Source organism: Pleurodeles waltl, chromosome 3_1, assembly GCF_031143425.1.
Source record: "Pleurodeles waltl isolate 20211129_DDA chromosome 3_1, aPleWal1.hap1.20221129, whole genome shotgun sequence".
NCBI classification, from domain to species: domain Eukaryota; kingdom Metazoa; phylum Chordata; class Amphibia; order Caudata; family Salamandridae; genus Pleurodeles; species Pleurodeles waltl.
The window spans coordinates 773411575-773430834 of record NC_090440.1 but is presented as its reverse complement, the minus strand read 5'-3'; positions in this window follow the sequence as shown (position 1 = coordinate 773430834).

Genomic DNA, 19260 nt, shown 5'->3' with positions numbered 1-19260 from the left:
TTTAGGTGAGGAATCCACAGGTAGGTGTATCCATCAGGAAAAGCTGTCACTCTCTGAATGTGCAGATGGTGTGTTTTGCGGATCAGTACATCTCCCATGTCAATGCAAAGTATCCTGGATCTGTGCATGATGCCTTTATCTTGAGGAATAGCAGCATTCCACATGTCACGTCTCAACTCCAGAGGAACTGGGTCTGGCTAATAGGTGAGCCTATGGTCCCCTCCCAGTTGAGGTAGGTATATGGGAGTGGGTTTGGGCCTCAGGGTGAGTGTGTGGTTAACAGATATCCCTCGATATTTTCAGGTGACTCTGGTTACCCCAACCTCTCATGGCTACTGACCCTAGTGAGGAATGCCAGGACAAGGGCAGAGGAACGGTATAATCAGCCACATGGGCGAACAAGGAAGATAATTGAGAGAACCTTTGGCCTCCTGAAGGCCAGATTCCGGTGCCTCCATCTGACAGGTGGATCCCTGTACTACTCACCCACGAAAGCGTGCCAGATCATCATTGCATGTTGCATTTTGCACAACCTGGCCTTGAGACGCCAAGTGCCTTTTGTGCAGGAGGATGAGGCTGGAGATGGTCGTGTGGCAAAGGGGGAGCCTGTGGACAGTGACGAAGAGGAAGCAGCGGAAGAAGATGTGGACAACAGAAGTACACTCATTCAACAGTACTTCCAGTGACACACAGGTAAGACACTGTAACTTCACCTTCCGTTGCAGTATTGTGTTTGACATTGAACATGGCAGCCTGATTTCCCTATTTCCATGGCCACTAACTGTACCCTTTGGCATCTCTATTTTCAGATTTCTGTGCCCCACTCTGGATCCTGGTGTATTTACTGCTGCCCACTACAGGTTATACCTATGTTAATATTACAGTTGATTAGAAATGCAATCTTTACAGTTTGTGAAACTAATACATTTGTCATATAATCCACAGACTCCATACTTCAATTTGTTCAAAGGGTGTTTATTTATATGCTAATAAGTGGAGGGGGTATTGCAATGGGCTGGGCTGCTGATGGAGTAGAGTCCAGGGTAGAGTTCAGTCTATTTGTATCACAGGTGCATTGTCCAAGGGGGCGTAGGAAGGGGAGCAATGGCATTTCAAGTTGGACAGGGTGACAGATTGGGACACAAGGGTGACAATCAGGAGAGTCTTATTTCCTGGCGGGGGTCTTGGCAATGTTCTCTGGCTTCTGCCTAGATCGCAGGGACCGTTTGTGGGGTGGTTCTCCTTCTGCAGGGGGTGGGGTGCTGGTGGTCTGTTGGTCCTGTGATGGGGCCTCCTGTCCACTAGCGCCGGCGGAGGTGGAGGGCTGTTCATCAGTGTGGCTACTGTCAGGAGCCCGTTGGTGTGCCACTGCCTCCCTCATGGTGTTGGCCATGTCTGCCAGCACCCCTGCAATGGTAACCAGGGTGGTGTGGATGTCTTCCAGGTCCTCCCTGATCCCAGGTACTGTCCCTCCTGCAGCTGCTGGGTCTCCTGCAACTTATATAGTATCTGGCCCATGGTCTCCTGCGAATGGTGGTATGCTCCCAGCATCCCTGCAAGTGCCTCGTGGAGAGTGGGTTCCCTGGGCCTGTCCTCCCCTGTCGCACAGCAGTCCTCCCAGCTTCCCTGTTGTCCTGTGCCTCTGTCCCCTGAACTGTGTGCCCACTGTCACTGACCTCAGGTCCCTGATCGTCCTGTGTTTGTGGGGTTGCCTGGGGTCCCTGTAGTGGTGGACACACTGCTGATTGACGTGTCCTGGTGACAGGGGGGATGGGCCCTCTGTGTGGGTGCTGTGCTGGTGTTTCCTGAGGGGGGAGGCTCTGTGGTGGTTTGGGACTGTGGCTGGGTCACCGACTGTCCAGAGGTCCCTGATGGGCCAGGTTGGTCATTGTGATCCAGGTGTGCAGAGCTGCTGACATCACTGGGACCTCTTCTGTGGGGGGACTGGATGTGGCTGGCACCTCCTCCCCGGTGAAGTGGGGGTCCTGTGGGGATGTAAATGCAGTGTTATTGTATCTGCGTGTGCCATCTTGTGCATGGATATGTTTCCCTCTATGGTTGTTATTAGCAAGGCAGCTTTGGTTTGTTGTGCTTGGTTTGGCTAAGTGATTGTCACTAGTGTGCATGCTATGGTGATGGGTGTCCATGCAGGTCTGTGATGGGGGTCCATGCATTGGTGTTGCATGCAGGGCTTGGTATTGGGATGGGTGGGTTGTGATGGTAGGGTATATGTAGTGGTGGAGTGATGGGGTGAGGGTAGGGGTAGGAGTTTGTGATGGCATGCAGGTGGGGGGGAAGTGGTAAAGATTTGAATTACCAGAGTCCAGTCCTCCTGCTATTCCTGCGAGGCCCTCAGGATGCATGATCGCCAAGACTTGCTCCTCCCATGTTGTTAGTTGTGGGTGAGAAGGTGGGGGTCCACCGCCAGTACTCTGTACAGCTACCTGGTGTCTAGCAACCACGGAACGCACCTTCCCCAGTAGGTCGTTCCACCTCTTCCTGATGTCAGCCCTTCTTGGGTGCTGTCCCAGGGCGTTGACCCTGTCTACGACTCTCCGCCATAGCTCCATCTTCCTAGCAATGGACTTCTGCTGCACCTGTGATCCGAATAGCTGTGGCTCTACCCAGATGATTTCCTCCACCATGACCCTTAGCTCCTCCTCTGAGAACCTGGGGCGTTTTTGTGGTGCCATGGGTGTAGTGTGGGTGGTATGTGTGAGAGTGTGTGGGGTGATGTGTTGGGGTGTGCGCTGTGAGGTGAGTGTATGGTGTATGGGTGATGGTGTTATGTGGCTCAGATTCAGTGGATGCTCCTGGCTTGTCTCTCTCTCAGTTGGCAATATTTGTTTTCATTTTAAGGTGTTGTGAGTAGTGTGGGTGTGTTTGAATTGTCCAACGTGGTGTAGTTTTGTTAGTATGTGTGTATTTTGAGCGCGGTGGTGTGTACCGCCAGTGGTGTACCGCGGTTGAATTACTGATGTGGTGATTCGTGGATCATGATGCTGTGAGCGTATATCTGTTGGCGTAACGGTGTGGGTTTTGGTACCGCCAGTATATCACTGACCTTTGGTCTGGCAGACTTGTGTGGGTGTCTGTATAGTGGCGGATATGTCTCTGTGGGTCATAATACCCACAGTATACCGCAGTGGTCACGGTATGTTGGCAGCCATCAGCACGACGGTAAGCGACATTTACCGCCAATGTTGTAATGAGGGCCATGGTAATGTGTTTTATATGTCCTGACTGTGAAATATTGCTCAATTTGTTTTTCACTGTTGCAAGGCCTGTCCCTCTCATAGGTTAACATGGGGGCTATCTTTAAATCTGATTAAAGTGTACATTCCCTTTGGAAGCAACTGGACATGTGGAGTTTAGGGTCTCTGAGCTCACAATTAAAAAATACATCTTTTAGTAAAGTTGATTGTAAGATTGTGTGTTTGCGGATGCCACTTTTAGAAAGTGAGCATTTTCTTGCTTATACAATTTCTGTGCCTCTGCCTGTTTGTGGATTCCCTATCTGGGTCAGTTTGACAGTTGGGCTGGTTGCACCTCACACTAGACAGTGACACAAAGGGAGCTGGGGTGTAGCCTGCATATCCTGCATGTCTGTGCTAGGAGGGAGGAGAGGAGTGGTCACTCACACCTGAAAGGGTTGTGCCTGCCCTCACATAATGCAGTCTTCAACCCCCTGGTGAGTGTCTGGGGCCTGGCCTGGGCAAGGCAGGATTTCACATTCAAGAGAGACTTTGCTTTGAAGTAGGCCTACTTCAAAGGAGAAATTGGGTATATGAAGGGCATCCAAAACTACAGACTTTAGAACACTTATGGAAACCAAGAGGAACCTCTGCCTGGAGAAGAGCTGAAGAGCTGAGGAAGAAGAGCTGCCCTGCCTGTGACTGTGCTTTGTGGAGCTATCCTTCAGTTTCTGCTTCTGCCAAAGTAAGAGGGCAAAGACTGGACTTTGTGTGCCTTCCATCTTGTGAAGATCTCCAAGGGCTCAATTTAGAGCTTGCCTCCTGTTGTTTGAAGTCTCAGGGACAGCAAAGACTTCTCTCTGCCAGCCCCTGGAGTCTCTGGAGACTCCTACTCTGCCAAGTGGTGCCCATCCAGTTCCTGGGACCCTGAAAGGAGAAGCTGGCAGCCTAGGAAGCAGAAATCCACACACAGAACGCCGTGCGGGGAAAAGTTTGATGCGACTCCGATTTGCGGCTGAAAAACCAACGCGCCGCCGGCTTTGTGGCTGAAAATTGACACTCGCCCACTGTACCATCCTGGGGAGTGCAAAGCCACAGTCTCTCAAGTCTCTACAGTGGGTGGCTTGCCCACTGGACCATCCTGGGGAGTGCAAAGCCACAATCTCTCAAGTCTATACAGTGGGTGGGTTGCCCACTGGACCATCCTGGGGATTGCAAATCCACAGTTTCGCAAGTAGATAACAGCCTCCACTGGTTCTGGAGGGGGACTGGTGCCCAGACTGGATTAGTCTCCCCGTGACAGTTCCTGTCCCGTCACTGTCCCAGCTGCACATGGGATAACGATGCTTGATGGGGCGGCCTTTTCATTCTTCCCCGGTGCATGCCCTGTTCAGCGGTGCTTTGCCATGGCGGTCTCTGGACTGTTCAGCGGTGCTTTGCCATGGCGGTTCTGGACTGTTCAGCGATGCTTTGCCATGGCGGTTCTGGACTGTTCAGCAATGCTTTGCTATGGCGGTCTCTGGACTGTTCAGCGGTGCTTTGCCATGGCGGTTCTGGACTGTTCAGCGGTGCTTTGCCATGGCGGTCTCTGGACTGTTCAGCGGTGCTTTGCCATGCCGGTTCTGGACTGTTCAGCGGTGCTTTGCCATGGCGGTTCTGGACTGTTCAGCAGTGCTTTGCCATGGCGGTTCTGGACTGGGCATTGGTGTGTGGCATGACGTTCTCTGGACTGGGCATTGGTGTGTGGCATGACGTTCTCTGGACTGGGCATTGGTGTGTGGCATGACGTTCCCTCATTGCCCAGTGGGGCTGTGACAGCCAGGGCCCTCCTGGGCACTGACTCCGGCGGTGGCGGTGGTCTCCTGACCAGTGACGATACTTGGGCCCTCCTGGGCACTGACTCTGGCGGTGGTCTCCGGACCAGTGACGATACTTGGGCCCTCCTGGGCACTGTTTCTGGCGGTGGCGGTGGTTCTCCTGACCAGTGACGATACTTGGGCCCTCCTGGGCACTGACTCTGGCGGTGGTCTCCGGACCAGTGACGATACTTGGGCCCTCCTGGGCACTGACTCTGGCGGTGGTCTCCTGACCAGTGACGATACTTGGGCCCTCCTGGGCACTGACTCTGGCGGTGCCAATGGTCTCCGGACCAGTGACGATACTTGGGCCCTCCTGGGCACTGACTCTGGCGGTGGTCTCCGGACCAGTCACGACGGTGTTGGCGGTGGCGTCCCGACCGCCGGGAAGGATGCCGCCCTTCTCCGCTGTGATGCTCACACCAGGCTGTGCAGACTTCCTCTGGCCCTTCCCCACCTTTGGAGGAGTCACAGCTGACTCTGCAATCCCCCTGGGACCCCTGTGAGTTGTTTTGCCTCCAGGAGTCTTCACAGGGTCCCGTCGGCCACTTTCCAATTTCAGAGCCTTTACAGGGGGTGGGCTGCCAGTGCCTTGGCTCCGGGTCACACTGCCTGCCCTGGTGGCCGGTGCACTCCACACACCTTGAACAGGCACCACTGGTACTGGAGGCTTTTTGGCTGAGGCGCTACGACAAGACTGATGAATTGGAGGGGGGGCAAAAAGGTCAACTTTGCAGAGGGACAGTTTCTGACGAACACTGGGATGGGTAGTTGGAGGGGGTCTGGGAGTGGAGGAAGAGGAGGTGGTTGTAGGAGGTGTCACTTTAGGTGTTTTGGGTGCAGGTGCAGGTACTGGAGGCTGTCATGAGGTGGATGGATGTTGGGTGTGTGGGTGCCCGTGTTTGTGTTCTTTGGGTGGGGGCGTCACAGACACACTAGGAGAGGACACAGGGGATGTGTAAATGGGAGTGGAGGTGGTGAGTGCAGGTGAGCGGGGTGTGGTGCTGGGTGTTCTGGTGCGACTCCTGGTGCCTGTAGATGTAGTGCATGCAGGTGAGAGTGTAGACGAGACTGGGAGGGAGGATGGAGATGACGAGGAGGGGGACACAGTGGAGGCAGTGGATGTTGCTGTGTCTGCAAGTGGGTGATGCTTGTGTGTGTGCCTGTGGGTTGTGTGGTCCCTATGTTTGCCAGAGCTTCCCTTGTGTGTTGACGTGTGTGCATGCTGGTCTGTAGGTGGGCTTGGGATGGGCTGGGGTACAGGGGATTGGGTCTGGGTGGAGGAGGTTGGAGGGGGGAGGCTAGACACAGGGACAATGGCTGCCATCAGTGCTGAGGCCAGAGATTGCAGGGTTCGCTGACAGGACAGCCTGACCAGAATGAATGCCCTCCAGGAATGCATTACCGTGTTGCAACTCCCTTTCTACACCCTGGATGGCATTCACAATGGTAGACTGCCCAACAGTGAGTGACCTGAGGAGGTCAATGGCCTTCTCACTGAGGGCAGCAGGGGTGACTGGGGTAGGACCTGAGGTGCCTGGGGCGAAGGTGATGCCCACCCTCCTGGGTGAGTGGGCACGGGGCGAACGCTGAGGGGCTGCTGGGAGGGCGGTGCTGGTAGGGGAGGTGGAGGCTGTACCTGTAGAAATGGGGCACACAGATGGTGCCGCCACCACAAGGGAGCCCCCATCGGCAGACGAGTCCGTGTCGCTGGTTGGTGTTCCGGTGGCCGACGTGAAGCTCCCCTCGCCCTCCGTCCCACTGGTGCATTCTGAGTCCGTGGTGTGGCCCTCCATGGCCATGTGGGATGCAGCTCCCTCGTGCTCCGGTGCCACTGTACCTCCGCCTGATAATGCTGATGCACAAAAGAACAGGGAAAGCACAAAAGAGGGGGGGGGGAGAGACAGAAGAAAGGCAGGTTGAGTGCATGGCATACCGCTACCGTTGGCGGACAATACAGACACAGCAGCCCCCTGCACTACGCCGTGCTCCTGGCCTCTGCAGATGCAATTTCTGGGATCTGGCCTACATGACTATGGTGGACATCTGCACACATGGATGCCACAGGGGCATCTATACCTGTACTTGGCACTCTACTGCGGTGGGGTAGAGTGCCACATGGCCTGCATTACGGAGGGGCCTAGTCTAGGTATTTCTGCCTGGCCTAGGTACACCCACAGGCCTCCTCCCCCACCCAGACCCCTCCACTGCGCGCAAAGTCCGCAGAATGAGAGAGTACTCACCCCCTTGTGTCTGCTGTGATGCCCTCAAGCGCCCATCCAACTCAGGGTAGGCCACCGCCAGTATCCGGAACATCAGGGGGTTCATGGGGCGACGGGCACCCCTCCCACGTTGGGAGGCCATCCCCAGCTGAGCCTCCACTGTCCTTTTGCTCCAGCGGCGAATGTCCTCCCATCTTTTCCGGCAGTGGGTGCCCCGTCTCTAGTGGACTCCCAGGGTCCGGATGTCCTTGGCGATGGCACGCCAAAGGTCCTTCTTCTGGTGGGCGCTGACCTACATGACATGCACAAGGGAAGAAGCAAAGTCATTACCAACTGCAACGTCGATGTGAGTGGCCCCCCTCCCTACCCTAGCCATGTGGCACATTCATTCATATGCATTAATGTTCCATGAACTCTGCCCCCTTCCCTCTTACAAACAGCCCTCTCCACCCAGGCCTAGCCCATACAACGTGCTACCTGTGTACTAACCTGTTGGTCGGGAGGACCGTAGAGTAGCGTGTACTGGGGGAGGACCCAGTCTACCAGTTTCTCCAACTCCTGAGCAGTGAAGGCAGGGGCACTTTCCCCAGACGCAGCAGCCATCGTCGCTTCCAGACCGAGGTCACAGCAGCACTTGCAGTGTAGGTCCTCTCCTGTCAAAGATCAGGTATCTAGTGATTGAACAGATAGAAAATGGCGGTGACGTCCGCGGCGGTGAGTATCATCACCGCCGGCGCACTTGTTCATTGGCTCCTGGGACCCATAGGGTCCAATGTTAACCAATGCAGCATTGCGCCGCGGTCTACGACCGCCTACCGCGACGGTGTGCAACGGCAACGCAGTTACCGCACAATCCCATTGTCCCAGTTTAGAGGTCAGGCAGCCGCCATTTCAGGGGCCCACATGGCTTAATTTACCTCTGCATCACACATAGCTAGGCCTACACTCAACACACATACAGGAAGGGTTTTGTGTTTGGTGTCGTCTTCTGTGTAACTGTGGGTACATACCTTGAAAAAAATTTACTCACTCATCGCTGTTGTCCTTCCTAGGCGCCGTCAGCTGGAACATTTGAGAAGATGGCGGAATCCTCTGGTGTACCGACCGCTGGTGGACCTGTTGACAATGGAGGAGCGACATTTAATCGTCACCTACAGGTTTGACCGTGCCACAATCCAGGAACTATGTACCCAGTTGGAGCCAGACCTGATATCACCAATCCGCCATCCCACTGGAATCCCCTCTGACGTGCAGGTGCTGTCAGTGCTCCATTTCCTTGCAAGTGGCTCTTTTCAGACAACAGTGGCCATGGCATCAGGGATGTCCCAGCCTATGTATTCCAACGTGCTGTCCAGAGTGTTGTCTGCCCTGCTGAAACACGTAAGAGATACATCATTTTCCCTGAGGTGGAAGATTTGGCTACAATGAAAGGTGACTTCTATGCCCTTGGAAATATCCCCAACATCATAGGTGCTATTGATGGGACCCATGTAGCTCTGGTCCCCCCCCACAGGAGTGAACAGGTGTACAGGAACAGGAAGAGTTATCATTCGATGAATGTACAGATGGTATGTTTGGCAGACCAGTACATCTCCCAGGTTAATGCTATGTTCCCTGGCTCAGTGCATGACGCCTACACCCTGCGGAACAGCAGCATCCCTCATATGATGGGTCAACTCCAGAGGCACGGGTGTGGCTATTAGGAGACTCTGTTTACCCCAACCTGTCCTAGCTATTGACCCCAGTGAGGAATCCCAGGACCAGGGCAGAGGAACGCTACAATGAGGCCCATGGGCGGACTAGGAGGGTGATCGAACGCACCTTCGGCCTCCTTAAGGACAGGTTCAGGTGCCTCCACATGACAGGTGGTTCCCTATTCTACTCTCCGAAGAAGGTGTGCCAGTTCATGATCGCCTGCTCGATGCTTCACAATCTTGCTTTGCGACGCCAGGTGCCTTTTCTGCAGGAGGATGGTCCAGATGACGGTGTTGTGCCAGCTGTGGAGCCTGTGGAGCCTGTGGACAGTGATGAGGAGGAAGCTGAGGAAGAAGACAACGACAACAGGGAGTCAGTCATACAGCAATATTTCCAGTGACACGCAGGAGAGAAAATTTTCATTTTTACCATTACATTCACTGTCACACGTCTTCCTCTATCCTGTGTATAATTTAATGGGATTATTTGGTAACTGAGTTGTTCCTTTCCATTACGGTTTCACAGGTGTTGTTACCAACGTGTGTCATCTGCATGCATCCTTCAAGGACTTGTTATGTGTGACATAAGGTATGTTGCCTTTTCAACTAGAAACGCATTTTGACACTGTCATTGATAATACATTTTACCAAATCATAGACTGACTCCAGATTGTTTTGTGGTTCAAGGGTGTTTATTTAAGTGCTCAAAAATGGAGGGGGGTTGTAAAATGAGGATGGGTGATGGTGGAGGAATGTCCATGGCAGAGTCCAGTCTATTAGTCTCACAGGTGCACTGCCCATATAGGCATAGGAAGTGGAGCTGGGGCAGTTTAAGTATGGACAGGGTAACAAAGTGGGACAGTGGGGGGACAATCAGGGTGGTCTCATTTCCTGGCGGGGGTCTTGCCATCTTGCTCTGTCCTGTTCCTGGATCTCAGGGACCGCTTGCGTGGTGGTTGTCCGTCTGCAGGGGGTGGGGTGCTGGTGTGGTGATCCTGTGGTGGGGCGTCCTGTCCACTAGCGCCGGCGGAGGTGGTGGGCAGTTCATCGTCCATGCTAGTGTCAAGGGCCCCTTGGAGTGCCACGGTGTCCCTCATGGTCTGCTGTATGTCCTTCAGCACCCCTACGATGGTGCCAAAGGCGGAGCTGATGGTCCTGAGCTCCGCCCTGAACCCCAAATACTGTTCCTCCTGCAGGCGCTGGGTCTCCTGAAACTTGACCAGGACCATCGCCATCGTCTCCTGGGAGTGGTGGTATGCTCCAATGATGGAGGAGAGGGCCTTGTGGAGAGTGGGTTCCCTTGGCCTGTCCGCCCCCTGTCGCACAGCAGCCCTCCCAGTTCCCATGTGTTCCTGTGCCTCCGTCCCCTGGACCGTGTGCCCACTACCACTGCCCCCAGATCCCTGTTGTTGTTGGGGTGGTGGGTTATCCTGGGTTCCCTGTAATGGTGGACACACAGCTGATTGACCTGTCCTGGGTACGGAGGTTTGGGCCAGCTGGGTGGGTGCTGTACTGGTGTTACCAGAGGGTGGAAGGTCAGTGTTGGGCTGTGCCTGTGCAAGAGGAACCGACTGTCCCGAGGCCCACGATGGTCCGGGCTGGTCATCAGGCTCCAGTAGGGCAGAGCTGCTATCGTCACTGTGGGCCTCTTCTGTGGGTGGAGTGGAGATGTCTGGACCCTCCGGTGTGGTGACGGTCCTTCGTGATCCTGCAGGGGCATAAGAGCATGATTATTGCATGTGTGATGGTGTGCAATGGGTGGGTGTGCGTGTACCCCAGTGCAAGCATTCCTGTGTGGGGGCTTGTGTGATGATGGTTAGGGGGTTGTTATGGGTATGTGCCGTGGGCATGCTTTTGTGATGGGTGTCCATGCTTAGTTGTGTCATGCAGGGATTGGTGTTGGGATGGGTGGTTTGTGTTCTTAGTACATTAGTGTGGATTTGGAGTGATAGGGGAGGGGGTGAGGGTGGGGGTGTGTGATAGCATGCAGGTAGGGTGGGGGATATGATAGTTAAGATTTGACTTACCAGTGTCCATTCCTCCACCGACTCCTCCGAGGCCCTCAGGATGCATGATGGTCAAGACTTGCTCCTCCCATGTTGTTAGTTGTGGGGGAGGAGGTGGGGGTTCACCGCCAGTCCGCTGAACCGCGATGTTGTGCCTGGAGACCTTTGAACGCACCTTCCCCCGTAGGTCGTTCCGCCTCTTCCTGATGTCCTCCCGATTTCTTGGGTGCTGTCCCACAGCGTTGAACCTGTCGACTATTCTGCGCCATAGCTCCATCTTCCTGGCTATGGAGGTGTGCTGCACCTGTGAGCCAAAAAGCTGTGGCTCTACCTGTACAATTTCCTCCACCATGACCCAGAGCTCCTCCTCGGAAAAGCGGGGATGTCTTTGGCGTGACATGGGGTGGTGTGGGTGATGTGTGGGGTGGTGTATGTGGTGATGAGTGTGGTGATGTGTAGTGGTGTGTGGTGTTTTGTGCGTGGATGTTGTGTGGGTGATGGTGTTGTGTGCCTCTGTGTTGTGGGATTGTCTAATCTGTGCTGTCTCTCTGGCCTTCGTGACTAATCTTTGGTCGTAGGGGTTTGTGGGTGATGTGGGTGTGTGTTTTATATTGTGTTGGGTGTGTGGGAGTGTTGTTTGTATGTGTATCAGGTGTGTGTATTTCGAATTGTCCAATGTGGCGGTGTTTTGGAGATATGTGTGTATTTTGAGCGCGGCGGTGTGTACCGCCAATGGAATACCGCGGTTGAAAGACCGCCGCGTGGATTCATGGGTCGTAATAGCATGGGCGTGTTTCTGTTGGCGTGGAGGTGGAGGTTTTGTTTTCGCCAGTTTAACACTGACCTTTGGTGTGGCGGACTTGTGTGGGTGTCTGAATTTCGGCGGATTCCGAGATGTGGGTCATAATAGCTGTGGCGGAATTCCACGGCCGCGGCGGTGTATTGGCGGTCTTCTGCACGGCGGTAAGCGGCTTTTATCGCCAATGTTGTAATGACCACCCAAGTATTTTCCCTGCGGGACCCTGGACTAAGCTGGCTATCAATTTTATTGGTCTCTTTAGCACCCTAACAAGAAGATCTAGATTTGCGTTTGTGGTGGTGGACTATTATCGCAAATGGTGGGAAGTAGAATTTATAGAGCAACCCAATAAAAGTTTGAAGAGATCATTTGCCAGGGAAGGAGTCCCTAAAGAATTTAGTGTCTGACAATGGGGCACAGTTTATCTCTAGAGAATGAAACAGTTTTTGGGAAAATATGCCATCCAACACAAGCAGGTAGTTCTTTATCATCCTCAAGGGAATGGTCTTGTTGAAACAATTAATTGCACACTAGTTGAATGTATACAATGGGCGATTCAAAATAAAGTAGAAGTGAATGAAGCAGTGGAAGACATGTTGTGGTCACTTTGTTCCTCTCCAAATGCGGTTACAGGTGTAAGTCCATTTGAAGTGATAAGAGGTCTTGTTTCAGCCTCTAATCTGAGTCCTGCTTAGTTGAGAGAAGTTAAGACCCAAGCTGTTAAAGTCTTTAGATGAGATCATTAGTCCTCGTGTTCAGAAGTTTCAGAATAAAATGAAAGACGACTATGATACAAAACACAAAGCGCGGATAGAAAGAACCGAAATTAATATATGTGATTGGGTACGAGTAAAAGATCCCACTCATCTGGCTAAGGGGTTGTCCAAATTCAGGAATCCAGAGAGAGTAGACACTATTTCCAAAAACACAATATGCATCAAAGGTCACGAATGGTGGAATAAAAGCAGAATATTGAAAATTAAGGGAGATTACGATGGTGGCAGTAGGGGGGATCTCACAATTATTGTAGAGCCAAGAAGGTTTAAAAATCATGGTGAACAAAAATAAAAATATAAACCTGGTTTGAAAGCAAACAATGAATAACTATTAAGACACAGAAGAGGATTATTTTAAAAAACTGCTAGATATTGTGATTAGGCTTTTACTTATGGTTTTTGAAATGCATTTATATTCAAGTGTTATCATTTTGTGTAGAGAAGGAAGATGTTATGGTAACCTCATGCATTCTAAATTCCATGCTATACGTGGAATGTGGAATGAGAGATCCTCGGGAGGCATTCCAGAGGGAACAGTTGTAGAGTGCAGTCGGAGCGGTCGATGAGTGTGGCCAATAAAGATCCAACTTCGCTGAACTGATTATCCATGTTCATTCTCATTTTTATCACCACACATTACCTCTTCATCATTCAAAATTTACTGAGGAGTAACAGCTGCCTAAACCTAGCCACCCAGTTCTGGAGATCAAATGATCTTCCACATTCAGCTTTTAGTGGGAAATGATAGTTGAAGGAACTGCCCAAGTTGCAGTCCTACAAAATTCCTAAAAATAGACACCACCGTCCTCCACCCAAGATGCAGCAACCCGACAAGTGGATTTTCCTTGAACAGAACCTAGTAAGGAAAGTCCTTGAGATGTATATGGAATAGAAACCACCATCCTGACCCAACATCTCAAGGTATATGAGAAGCCTTGTAGTCATGTTATAAGACCCAACAATTACAAGAAGAGGTTCAGGCAATCATAATCAAGTGATCTAGAAAGATAAATCTGAACAACTCAGACCACAACCAGAATTTATAAATCCATCTCCTCAGTTGACAAAGTTATAGGAATAAAACAAGATAGAATGAGTTTCAAATAAAAGAAAAAAACATATTGTTAGACCTGTCAGCCTTGGGGGGGGGGGGGGGGTCTTCCCTTAAACATCTTTGCCTCTGCTCTACTATTTTTGCTGAAATTCGATTTTGTTGGCTCTTGGACTCTGCTAGCCAGTGTTAGAGTGTGTATGTGCTCTCTCCTTTAAACATGGCAAAATGGACTGACACCTGATTGGCAATTTTACTTTACTGATAGGAGTGGTATACCATATGCCTAGGCCTGTAAATTAAAATCCTACTAATGAACTTGCAGCACTCATTGTGCCACCTAATTAAGTACTCCCCTAAAACATATCCCATGTTTGCCATTGCAGCCTGAACTGCCAATTCGATTTGTCAATATAACCCCTTTGCTATACCTTGAACTCCTGTTTTAAAAGACTGGACATGTAATTTTAGGTTTTACATGTCCTGATAGGGAAAAAAATCATAAATTCGTTTTTCAGTACTGTAAGGCCTACATCTCCCATAGGATACAATTTGCTTGGGAACAAGTGAACATTTCATGTTTGGCGTCTGATAAATTGTAATTAAAAATCCTCTTTAATGGTAAAGTCGGATTTAAGTTACAATTTTGAAAATGCCACTTTTAAAAAGTTGGCATTTTCCTGCTTTAGCCATTTAGGGGGTCATTCTGACCCTGGCGGTCATTGACCGCCAGGGTCAACGACCACGAGAGCACCGCCAACAGGCTGGCGGTGCTCTCAAGGGCATTCTGACCGCGGCGGTTTGGCCGCGGTCAGAAAGGAAAAACCGGCGGTCTCCCGCCGGTTTTCCGCTGCCCTCAGGAATCCTCCATGGCGGCGCAGCTTGCTGCGCCGCCATGGGGATTCCGACACCCCATACCGCCATCCTGTTCCTGGCGGTTCGCCCGCCAGGAACAGGATGGCGGTATGGGGTGTCGTGGGGCCCCTGGGGGCCCCTGCAGTGCCCATGCCAATGGCATGGGCACTGCAGGGGCCCCCGTAAGAGGGCCCCACAAAGAATTTCAGTGTCTGCTTAGCAGACACTGAAATTCGCGACGGGTGCAACTGCACCCGTCGCACCTTCCCACTCCACCGGCTCCATTCGGAGCCGGCTTCCTCGTGGGAAGGGGTTTCCCGCTGGGCTGGGGTGCGGCCTTCTGGCGGTCGCCCGCCAGCCCAGCGGGAAAGCCAGAATGGCCTCCGCGGTCTTTCGACCGCGGAGCGGCCATATGGCGGTTCCCGCAAGGCGGGCGGCGACTGCCGCCCGCCGGCCTCGGAATGAGGCCCTTAGTGCCTGCAGTCTATTCCTCAGTCACATGAGTGGGTGCAGTTGGACATTGTTTATTCCTCCCAGACAGCCACACAATGATGGATTAGGTGTTCCTGGATGGGCCATCAGTGGCAGGATGGGGGTGGAGCTGGGCACAGCCTCACTTATAACTGAATAGGCTGTGCTCTGCCTTCACACAAAGGATTTGTCATCCCGGCATTGTTCATGCAGCCAGTTTTGAGCCAAGGCAGGGAAGCAGCAAACTTTAATCACTTCAAAGGGAATTCTCTAAAAATGTCTCCTGCTTCAAAGAAGGCACCAGGCATAATAATAGGACCACCAGTTCCCTTTTTTAATGTGGGATTGTCCCTTGTCTATAGTGTGACCGCAGCAGTTTTGTATAACGGATCGAGAAGTTTTGTGGGATCGCATGAGCCTGCCACTAGCTATCTTAAAATATAGACCCCCCACAGGGTGAACATGAAGAAATGGGGCCTGATTACAACTTTGGCGGTCCCACTATGGTTCCGCTTAAGCCTTGGGGAGGACGCCACTGCCACCGTAGTGACATCCTTCCCGAGCGTATTACAATGTTCCCACCAGGCTGACCGGCGGAAACACTTAAGGGAACCAAGGCCAATATCCTAGCACTCCAGCACCCTCAGAATGTGCACTGCCTGCTTACACCCCCTCCTCACAATTTCTCTCCTTTCCTTTCTTCCTAGAAAGAAACACTTCTTGTGGCTATATAGAGATATAATCTGCTTTTGTCTGTTTTTCCTTTAATTTCCTGTGATTTTCTTTGAGCTAAAGGGTTACAGGGACAAGAACCATCTTAATATCTGGGAATGTTGCGTTTTTTTTCTAGCAATCCACTCAAGAGTGGCATGATCAGTATACAAAGTGAACTCTCTCCCTTAAAGTTAATACCAAAGACATTCTATGGCCGATTTAATGTCTAATCCTTCCTTTTGTTCAATCCTATAATTGCACTCTCTGGGAAATAATTTACAGCTAGTATATAGGATAGGCTGTTCATTGCCATCATCATCTCATTGGAATAATACTGCTTCTGAGCTGTTCTGCTTTGCTTCAGACTCAGAGGTAATGCAGCTAAAGGAATGCAAAGAATGCTGCAATGTTAGTCTAAGTAATGAATTTATTAACGCACTTCCCAGGTTTCATATACACGAAGAGAATAACATGAGCACTTAATGTGAATGCAGCAACACACATGCAATTCTAGAACAATCACAGCAGTGGAATAATAATAATAAATGCAATACATCAACAATGAATATATATATATATAATGACTACCCATATTTATGCATGCACACAGTAAAGCTAGAAATTAATAATTAAAAATGCATCACCATGAGACTCGATTCCAACATCAACCTTTGTCTGCTAACGTCAAGCTGTTGAACCCGTGACAGCTGAGACAGGGGAGACCACCCCAACAGGATTACTCTGAGCAATGCGTCCACTCTCAGAGATGAGCTTCTGCTCCCTCTGTGTCAAGCTTCCCCACCTTATATACCTTAAACAAACTTAAGAGGAAGGTTCTAGAATCTAGAAACCCCCTTCCCGTTAAGTAAATTGTGAAATTCAAGCGCTGGCCGTACTACGTCAGTGTTGAAAAAAAACACCTGGACCGAGCTGTACCCTTCTCTACCAAAAACATTCTCAGCCTTGTACAGTCTTACCAATGTTTCATCCCCCACATTATATTCCAGTCCCTGGTGAGAACAGCGAAAACACGATAACAAGCTGTGAGCGGAAAAATACCTGCATCACCAATGTGTCGGAATTTTAAGCTAAGCTAAGCACGAAGTCAGTGGTCAAGATGGAGTCGGTGGTTAAATACAGATAGCATTACATGAGCCTACCCTAGAAGCATCAGTCTGTAGAAGTAATGTTTTGAAAAAATATGGGGTTTTTGTAGAGACAGATCAGAGGACAGTATCTCTTTCAGTGTTTCAAATGCTTTTACAGTTATGGCAGACATCTGCCTTTATTTTTTTTGTCAGTCCCTAGGTTTCTAGGGTAGCAGGTTGGCTAAGACAGTGATCCAAATGGGAGAAGTGGGGTATAAACCATTGGTAGTACCCCCTTAACCGAATAAAAGGCGTAAGGCTTGTGAGTCTCATTTGGTCTAGGAAAAGGGAACTTTCAACACAACTATGACTTATTCTACTTGAAGTTGAATGACTCTCTTATCTAACAGATACCCCAAGTATTTCACCTGTCTTCCTGCCAAATAACTACTTTTCGTTGGATTGACCTTCAGACCCACTTCTTTTAAAGTCTTCAACACTGCTTCCAGATGGGATAAGTGTTCTTCCCGAGACTGACTATGCATTATGATGTTGCATACTTCTTGTGCATTTTAAGTACAATACCCTCCAATCTTTGGAATGTTGCCCAGGCCCCATGTAATCTAGAAGGGAGTACTGTATATTGACAGAGGCCACCAGAAGTAGAAATGCAGTTTGCTCTCTTTCTTGTTTAATGGAATTTGGCAATACCTTTTACACAAATCTAACCTGCTTACAAATCGGGCCTGTCCCAAGCATTTAATCATTTTTTTTTCAAGGAATATGGTATTTGTCAAATTTAGATATTGACTTCTCTAAAGTCTACACAAAATCAAATAAACCCATCTAGTTTTGGGACTAATATCCGGGTGAATTACATTTGATTACTGAGGGTTCTGTTACTCCTATTCGTAGCATGTTTTGTACCTCCTCCTTTATTGCTACCCGCCTAGCTTCTAGTACTTGGTATGGTTTTAAACTGACAATTATTCCAGTCTCTGTAATGATTGAATGTTGACTCACATGAGTACAACAGGATTCAACGAAAATATTGCTGACAATTCAGACAATTCAGGAGATCCTGTTGTTTAAAATGAATGAGATCAGGATCAATATTGGGTATCTCTTCAGCACTGATCAGCTTGCTATTGCCATATAATGCAGAGTTGGTCCCTTCCCACATCTTCAGGAAATTCACATGGTATATCTGTCTTTCTTCACTTGGTTGATCTCTGACTTATATGTGTCACCTTCTCCAATACTTAAAAAGGTTCTTGCCACTAACATAACAGCTTATTTTCCATAGTTGGTAGTGATAGCAAGACATAATCCCCTGGGGAAAGTTGTCAGAGTTTGGCCTTTTTATCATATATGGCTTTCTGTCCTTGTTGACTTTTCTCTTAATTGTTTTTTAAATATTTTTCTCTTCTCTTGTAATCTTGTTTTTAATTGACATTGAAATCACATATTCTAAAATAATTTTAGATTAATTTTTACCCTGGTCCTAGGCTCCTTGGCCATATCGAGCACAGTGCAGGGTTTTCACCCAAACACCATTTCAAATGAAAAAATATGGTAATCCTTTGCTCTTTGCATTGTATTGTAAATAAGGCTAAAGGTAGCATCAAGTCCCATTTCTTTTTTTCTGTCTCCAGTAATTTTTCAGGGTGAGTTTCAAGGTGACATTACATCACTTCACTAGACCATCTGTTTGTGGGTGGTACACTGCAGTACTAATCTGGCATATACCTAGTTTCTGCCAAATCTGAGCCATTAATTTCAAAGTAAAAAGCCTTCCCTAGTTGGTTAAAATCTCTTTTGGAAACCCTACTTTGGAGAGTGTCTCAACCATGGCCTTTAATATTTGAGTAGTGTTGGGCTGGTACAAAGGAGCTGCCTCCAGATTAGTCTACCATGACTAATATAAATCTTTATCTGTTTTGGGAGGGCAATAGGGGTCCTATAATGTCCATTCTGACACTTGAGAAGGGTTGTTCCATGATGGACAAAGGATATAAGAGGGCACATGGAGGCTGATATCAACTCATCTTTTGACAGATGACTCATTTCCTACAATACGTCTTGATATAATTATATATCCCCGGCCAATAGTAGTGTTCCAGGATGGATTTCTAGGTTTTCTACCATACAAAATGCCCCTCCGGTAAATGAATATGCCTTATCAGTTGGGCCGTTGTATATTTTCAAGCCTGCTGACAGGCAGTTATGTGCGAGCTACTCAGTGGCAGCCTGAAAGCTACTGGTAGCTTGCAATCAGTGTGTTGGAGACCCCTGCATTGTACTATATATGACTGTGGTGTTATTACATTTTTAAGTGAATGTGTACCCACACATACACCACACTAGAGTAGATTGTTCCAGTATAGTTAAAATGAATAAATGAATTAATGACTTTTTCTCTAAAAGATTCTGATAGTAACAGCTATATGTGCTGATTCCTCCCCCAACCCTCCTTAGCCTATCTGTACAAGAGGCCATTTCATTTGAAAAACTGGGGACCAACTTAAGGTTTT